Source organism: Pezoporus flaviventris, unplaced genomic scaffold (genome assembly GCF_033815535.1).
Source record: "Pezoporus flaviventris isolate CSIRO_AGI_PZ_B2104156 unplaced genomic scaffold, CSIRO_AGI_Pfla_v1 ptg000015l, whole genome shotgun sequence".
Lineage (NCBI taxonomy): Eukaryota > Metazoa > Chordata > Aves > Psittaciformes > Psittacidae > Pezoporus > Pezoporus flaviventris.
Genome location: NW_026892563.1, coordinates 11,534,747 through 11,543,099, shown reverse-complemented (window position 1 = coordinate 11,543,099; position 8,353 = coordinate 11,534,747). Strand labels below are relative to the sequence as shown.

Sequence of the window (8,353 nt, the reverse complement as noted above, 5' to 3'; positions counted from 1 at the left end):
TCACTTGGGGTTTTCTCACACTAGCAAGGAGCATTATTGAGACTGCCCAAGGTACCTCCCAGGCTAAAATACCCTGCCATTGACACTTTGGTTCCCTACATGGACAATGTGGTGGCTTTATAAGGATTTTACTGCTTAATATATTTCTTTTTAATTGCAATAATTATCTGAAACACCAATGGGTGGTGTTGCTGGAACTCTGGTTCCTCAACGCAATGACAGAGCTCACATGACACATTCTGGGTTTGTCCCATATGGACATCCATCTGTCCTGAGTTCAGCAGTAGCAGTCATTTTTCTCTTTCTTAGTAGCTGGTGAAAAGTGGCATGAGCTCCTTGAATGGTATCCTTCTGTGTGAATAGAATCTAACATACTCAGTACTGGAAACCTGTCAGTGATTGTTGATGGCATCCATTTCAGAATTTTTATAGCTGTATCTAGGGACTTCACTTTCTGGCAAATTGTCTTGTATCTGTGAACCATGTTAAAATAGGTTGAGTTTTTCATACTTAAAGCCTTTAGCTGAGTGAGGACCTGATTACTCTTCAGATAATCTTCATCAGACCACATCTCAATATGTGTGTATATACTAAAGAGTGATATCTATATCCTTTTTTTTCAAGAGAGACTCTTAATCATGTACTGCCTTCACTAGGAGACTGAACACTTCCTTTGGGAAACCTTGGGATGTAAATGAATGTCTCATGGGTACTTGTTTCAAACCAAAGCTCTCCAGGTAACGAATAAATACCTCTGAACATTGACTTTTCCATGGTGAAACACAGTCAGTCTCAATACAAGTTGCTAGCATTTCTGTAGTATTACTCACTATTCTATATTTATCATCTTGTAAGAGGGTTCCTTGTGTGTGACCAATGGACACTCACAGCTGATAAAATCCATCTCCATGACCTACAAAGGGACTTTTCAAGAGTGACCAGAGCCAGCCAACTGCTAACACTTAGCTTTTCTTCCCCAGTGTCTGAGCACTGGGGAGGTTGGGGCTGCTGGAGCTGTGCAGAGCCCAGGAAAACTGGCTGCTGAATCGTAGTCAGGCAGACAGCGCCTGGGGGAGCCAAGGGCTCATGCCCTGCTCACTCCTCCAGCCCTTCCCATACTCTGTGCCATAGGAAAGACCTGTTGCAAGGTCTGGTCTGTGGCACTGTGTCACCATGACAAGCCTCCTTTGTTATGCATGGCAGGAACCCTTGAAATGTAATTTAGTGCAAAACAGAGATTTGTGGTTTTAATAATTGTCATAAATACTGGCAGCAGTAAACGGGTGCTTGTTCAGCTTATGAATAATACTCTAATACATACAGCACTAAAAGAAAACTTTTTCTTGGGCAGGGTAGGAGGGTGGGATGAACTTGGTCAGACCTTTTTCAGGGGATTCTTCACTAGTTTACTTCCCATATTCTAAGTGTCTAGTGTGGTACTAGCACAGTCTTCTTCAATAAAAATTAATGCATTTTTAAAGATTAGTTCTGTTTGCTACTTGTTTCTGCTGCTGCCTGCTACTTGCAGGCTGCTCTTCGGAGCCTTCAATTTTACACAGTCCACACCATCTAAATCTAGATCAGCACTGGCTCATTGGATTTCTGTTAGCATATTAGAAGAATAAAATGTAATATCAAAAGTACTTTAAACTTTTTTCGTATGAACATTTCTAAGATAAAAACCTCAGATACCCTGACAAATCACCAATAAAATTCACATCAACTTTCCTGATGCAGAATCAGGCCCATAGAAAATCTTGAATGATTCGGTCTGCAGACTTCAGCCTATGAACATCTCACAAAAGACATCTTACAGATAATAAGGATGAGTGCTATTTCATCAAAATATGAAAGCTAGCAGTGAAGGAAAGCCATTATGCAGTGAAAGAACTCAGAATATGAATCCTTTGTCCAAAATCTTTTGGCATAGCTGCTCACTCTTTTTTTCGTCCTTGGGAGTGCACATAATTTTTGTGATACTTCTTATGAAACAGTAGCTCTGCTGCCATCATTAACACATGGTTGGTGTGAACTCTCAGCTATTTTGCTTACACTGATGTAGAAGGCAGAGTCCCCTAGGAAAAGTTCGTGGAGCTAGTTTATATTTGGCTTGACTTCTGGAGAGCACAATTTAACAGAAAACAAAAATATACAAATAAAGCTTAAAACACCTCAAATGTTTCCTGGTGAAAGTACACTGGTATATATATATCTCACTCATGATGGTAGCGTCCCTATGATAAACTACAGACATATTTGATAATTGAAACACCTTTGATACTGTCAATCTTTCTGCTGTAGGATTATACCTTGTACTTCCACCCCCTAATAAAAAATCTTCACTTAATCTCCCATCTACTAAAATTACACCACCATTAGGCCTGATACTACTAGCACACTTCAGAGGTTAGGTTTAAAGTCCATCCAGAATATCCTACCATTAAAAATCTAATGCATTGTGTGGAAAAAAACAAACCAAAACAAAACACTGGTGTCAATTACAGGGGGTTCTAAAATGAAATAGTTATTATTTTTTTTCTGTCTAAGGTCATACCCTGGAGAAAGATGGGCTGCAGAAGTGATGTGAATGAAAGGCAATATCCATTTAATTTAATTGCTTTTTACCATTACTTTTAAAATTAAATGTGATAAAAGGCTTTTAGTGTTCACATGGGACAACCTACATGATCCACCTAGATGCAGCTGGATGCACCTACTTTTCCAGCCTGTGTAGCCATTTTGAGCCTGTGCTGGTAAAACCTTGCTTTCCTTGTCTGAATCTCACATGTTTCTTCAGTCTCCACTTTTATGCCTAAGGAACCGACAGATAATATTGACTGTTTCATGGAAAAGTATTATAATGAATCAGCCTTTGTTGCAGGACTTTTAAAATTTTATTTTATTTCAATAACATGAGTAGAGCCTGTTGCTTTGGACTTTGATGTTGTGCCTGGCAGCCCCTGGCCAGAAGCTAGGCTGATTGACTAATTACAGCAATGTCTTACATGAGCCCTGGTTTGAAACAACTTCTTTTGTTTGCAATACTCTCATGAGCCAGTTTAGTGCTGTGCTGAGAGTCTGTGCTCTTCATTTGTCTTTTCCTTTGACCTGCACTCTATCTTACCTTTCTCTTTGTTACCGTCCATTTCTTCTCCATCTGTTCAGCCTGAATCCTCTGGCTTTATTGCCTCATGATCTCCCTTCTCCCCCCAGCAGTCTCTACTTCCTCTGTCTGTGCCTCTTTGGCTCTTTCATTGTTGGTGTGCAGTGCTGGATCTTTTCCTTTGACCAAGGTCTTGAGCCTCCTCAAGGGTTTCATTGTCACCTGCTGCTTCCTTTCTGATTTCTTCTTCTGATAGCTCTTTGGTCTCCATTGGCAGCACTAGTTCATAGATTAGCAATGGCCTTCCTGCTCTGCAGCCTACAAATTCTCTAACAGTGGGTTTTGTTGGACACTTGGGCCTTTGCTTCCATGCTCACTTTCCTCTCTTATATGTGTTGCTTTGCTGCTTTCTCCGACATTGGATGTTTCTGCCTTTCCTGATGACGAGCTCACCCCCAGCCTCTTTCATTCCCCAGAACTGTAGGCAAGCAGGTCCTAAGGAAGAAGCCCTCCACTGAAGGCAGTATTTCTGTGTTTTCATTTTCCGCTGAAAAGAATAAAAATTATTCTAGGTATATATCACAATTTCTACAGATTGAAACCAAAGTGTCAGTGCAAAGTGATTGAAACCAAAGGCATCTTGTCTTTGCAGCACTGACACAGGTCCTGTGGGACTTCCCCTGCCTTTCATCATGGGCTGGAGTGGCTTTGATGACCTTCTGGATGTAGACTCCTTCTCTGACACACTGTGAGAAGCAGTTTAGCACACAAGGCTTACTTTCCAAGGTAAGAACCAGCTGACGGGTAGCTTTGCATGCACAGTTGCATTTTAAATGTGGACTAGGGCTGGTTGTAACACTTGCATCAACAGAAAACTTTTCAGAATTGCATTGCTATAATTTATCAGAGAGGATGATTCTGTTCCCTGCAGTGAGATAATACTTGGACTTGGTTGAGTGTTTAAGATTTTACTTTGCGTGACTTGGATAACGCAGCAATGAAAAACTCTCCCTTGAATCTGCCAGAACCTGGACTTAACCTGCATGTCCCTTATCTTAAGCTGCAATCTGGACATCACCAGGCACATCTGTTTTTTTTTGTGGAATTCAACATTCAGCCCACTTTATCCCTGTGCTTCTGCAGGACACCCACAAACACATAGCCCTCATGTGTGTGGTGGGAATGTAAATTCATTTAGCTGCTGTTTATTAAACAATGGTGTAATTCTGTAGACAAATGTTCATGTGAATACTCTCAGGAGGTTTCTCAGACTTTCTTCAGATCTGAGAGTTTTAAAGGGTGAGTTACAGAGAGGAGTAGAAAATCTTGCTATAAAAATTAAAAGCAGCCCATGTTATTACACAATATAGACACAAGCAGACATGTATTCCAAATTATTCCTTCATTCTTAAACCAAGCACTCCAGTGTTTGAAGTATCTTGGTCATAGTTTTCCAATTAATGTGTGCTAGACTTGGTCTCCAAATTCAGTTCATGCTAGGGAGTCTTCCTTATAGTAGGGCTTCCCTTAAAGTTATCAAAGAAGAGAATGAATTCCCTTTCTTGCTTTTCACTTGCTCAGGAGTGAAGTTCCATCGGCATTTTGGTTTCCACCTCCTAACTTTATGGATCTGTATGCATTATTTACAGCCATGACTCTCTTCTCTCCTGGACAAGACAGTTACAAGTGCAGCATCAGCCTTCTTCAATTGAATTCTGGCAACATTTAGTTATCTGTAAAGAGCAAAGTGAAAATCTGCTTCCTTTTCAGCCCTCCAATCTGTACTCTCACTAGCCAGCATCTGGCCTTCTTAAAAATGACAGAAGTAACTTACTGCTGGCCATGGACACACCTTACCTGGAACTGGCCCAGCTCTTCTTTAAATTTGAATAAACACTGTGAAAAGGTACTGTGTTGCATACGTTAGGCCCCAGATTATTTTATCTGGTCAGGTCATGATCACTGCAAACTTCCTCATGCGGCTGCCAAGTAGGATCTTGGCTTATCCATAGGGAGCAGTGTTTTAAAAGCAAACATGCTTTGCTAGGCTGCTCCTGGTGCATCCATCACAACTCTCCCATTATTCACAGGGTGGGACCTGGGGTAGAGAAGTGAGGCTATTTGTTAAAGTACAGCCCCTGCTCACGGGACTCATTTTACTTACACATAACTGATGCTGAGGAGTGTATGCATATTTAGGTCCTCCAGCTTCTTACTGCAGAACCATATCCTTGCTGACAAATCCTTTTACACCTAGCAATCCATTTATGTAACTGTAGAGTCAGGGCTATTTTTGCAGTGCAGAAAGGGCTGGAAAATTACAGCAGTTGCTCACTTACAGCAATTGCCTTTCTCCCCAAGTAGTTCCACTCCTTTCAACAAAGGGTCAGTCAGTGTAAAAGAAGAGTTTGCCTGTTAATTACATTGAACAGCTGAGCTTGTCCTTCATGATTTTAGTTTGTCTTCTAATCTGAAGGTGCACAGCCATGGACTCTGGTGATCAAGGGTGAAGCTGGGAGGGGTGGACTCACTGTCTGGAGCCAGCTTGTTGATCCTGCCTCCTCAGTTACTTTTTTTCCACAGATTGTTCCATCTTTAGAAAGTCACCTAGCTCAGATCAGGAAATGTGAGGAATCCTCTTTCCTCACTGCTTGCAGACTGGCTTCTCTGGACTCCACAAATCACTGCTTCCCTAATACCTAGAGAGAAATAAGGAACTATGAATGGAAGGTTCAAATTATAACATTAACAGTGGATGGCAATGATATCTATGTTTATGAACTATGACAAGTTCTGATTTCATTACTTTGAACTCACTATCCTAAGGAGAAAATGTATGTATTTACTTATGGGCTTCAGAAAGCTAAACTTTTACAAGACGGTGGATGAATAATGGTAGCATGTTGTTTTGTAAGCCTTTTCCCAAGTCTTAGAACTCCTTCACATCTTGAAGTCCCCCAAAGAAATGCATCTAAAATTGTCTTCTCTTTATGCACATTTTCAGGAAAGAATGAAGTTTAGCACATAACTACTTTAAGATTAAATTTTTCTGAATTATCAACAGATAGTAAAACAAGTTAACATGCAGTTGTTCCACACATTGAACATACAGAATTACAAACATAAAATGGTAAGTAATGCTCTCAGCATCAAGACAGTGAACGTAAACAAGAGGTCTCAGTCATTATGCATACATTACTGTGCGAGTAAAATGTGCACATACTCTTGGCATATTGAGACAAGAGCTGTATCATACCTTTACCAAGGCATCATACCTGTGCAAATTATAATACACACACACAGAGTTCAAAATAAGAATTGATCTGTGAGTGACAGGGCAGTCTCTGAACAAACAATGGTTCTAGTAAAAATCCTCAGTTCTTGACCCACTCCAGTCTTGATCACTCCCTGAAAACATTGCAGTGGATTCTGCCAAGTGCTGTTGTCACTACATAAAAATCAATACAATAGCATTAAAATTATATATACAAAAATAAGCATGCATAAGATAAAATGATAAAATCGATAGCTTTCGGAGAGGACCCACATTATCCCTAGTCTGTCTTTTGTTTGCTACATACCTACAGAAGCCATTCCTGTTATCTTTCACATCCTTGGCCAAACGCAATTCTAACTGATTCCTACCTTCCTGGACAACGTCCCTCCATTCTTCCCAGGCCTCCTGTCCTCTCTTCCTGCTTTTAAAGCTTCTTTTTTTCCCCCCTCTGAGTTTTCTCAGCAGCTCCTCATCCATCCACAGAAGCCTCCTGGCCTCCTTGCCCCATTTTCTTCTTGTCAGGTCACGATGCTCCTGAGCTTAGAGCAGGTGATCCTTGAATATCAGCCAGCAGTCTTGGCCTCCCTCCCTGGTCCTCTAGGGCTTTATCCCATGGCACCTTACTAAGCAAGTTCCTGAAGAGGCCAAAGTCTGCTCTCTTGAAGTCCAGGGCAGTGAGCTTGCTGCACACTCTTCTCACTGTCCTGAGGATCAAGAATTTGACCATCTCATGATTGCTGCAATCAAGTCTGCCCTGGAGCATCACATTTCCAACCAGCCCCTCCCTGTTGGTGTGCACAAGGTCAAGCATGGCACCTCTCCTTGTCGGCTCCTCTATTACTTGCAGAAGGAAATGTCTTACCACATGGTAGAGGAACCTCCTGGATTACTTGTGCTGGGCTGTACTGTCCCTCCAACAAATACAGGGGTGGCTGAAGTGCCCCTTGAGGGGGCAAGGGTCTGCAAGTGTGAGGCTGCTCTCTACAGCTCTCCGTAAGAGGAGCCTGCATAAAACAAGCTTAGACCAGATCCTTAACTTTTACATGGCTGAAACTGAGTGGGATTAATTCCTTTTCTGTATTATTCTGTGTCTGCATGGAAAACTGAAGATAATGACACTTCAACTCTGTCAGAGTGATTAAGTGACTATCACTAGTGTAGGTATTACAGTAAAAATATTGTTGAGAAGCAAAAGGGCTTCTGGGGGAAATGAGTTTGAAATAAATCAGCCTACAGTTTTACAAGGTTTAGGGAATACAATTCAATTGGAGGAGAAATGGCAGGAATTATACAAAATGCTTATTTTGAACATCACTGAGGCAGAAGGAAATTCATCCCTCTTAGCAAACAACTTAATGTTCAACTCTTTGAAAACAAGAAGACTTAGCCGTAAATGCAGCCAGAAGCAGACCATTCATGCCAAGGTATCCAGTGTAATAAAACATATATCAAGTATTCCAGGGTAATGGAAAGCACACACTGTCATTAGTTTGTAGAAAAGCTACTGCAGTGGAGCCTTGTAGGAATTCTCATCAGGTTGAAATGACTGGGCATTGCACCAACATAAATGTTTGTTAGTGATAGCAGTTATGGGAATATAACACTTAAAACCCCCACATCACTAGCCTCATTCACAAAAACTGTTCATCTGCTTCCCTGTGGGTACTGTGGCCCAGATTTTATCCTTCAGTCTATGTGCAGTTCAACTTTCTTTCTTTCACCTCCTAGGCAAAAAGGTAATGTTTGCTCCATGTGAGGTTTAACTTTCAGAAGCCATTGATCAAGCTATTTATCACATTTATTTGACAAATCAAATGGAATGAGGAAAAAGCTTTTTGAATCTCAAGGATCACTTCAATCTGTGGTGGTGTTGATGCAGCTCTAGTTAGTAACAGCTTTTGAAAGCATCGGTAGTTTTGTATTAAGCAGGAGTACTGTCCTTGGAACATGATTCTAGGGCATTTCCTGCACTT

At 41.1% G+C, this 8,353-nt stretch overlaps 1 long non-coding RNA gene across 4 annotated transcripts; it reads right to left on the bottom strand.

Annotated features, from left to right (window-relative positions):
- Positions 1-4,486: 4,486 nt before the first annotated feature.
- On the bottom strand, positions 4,487-7,999 carry LOC133269816 (uncharacterized). Of its 4 annotated transcripts, none has more exons than XR_009743564.1 (3): positions 7,861-7,999; positions 6,379-6,542; positions 4,487-5,802 (listed from the first exon to the last, which is right to left on the bottom strand). It is a non-coding gene; the product is annotated as an uncharacterized LOC133269816 (long non-coding RNA). The 4 variants fall into 4 exon arrangements; XR_009743562.1 differs by lacking the exon at positions 7,861-7,999 and having other exon boundaries at positions 4,487-4,836; positions 5,443-5,802; positions 6,379-7,197; XR_009743563.1 differs by lacking the exon at positions 7,861-7,999 and having other exon boundaries at positions 4,487-4,770; positions 5,443-5,802; positions 6,379-7,197.
- Between the last annotated feature and the right edge of the window lie 354 nt (positions 8,000-8,353).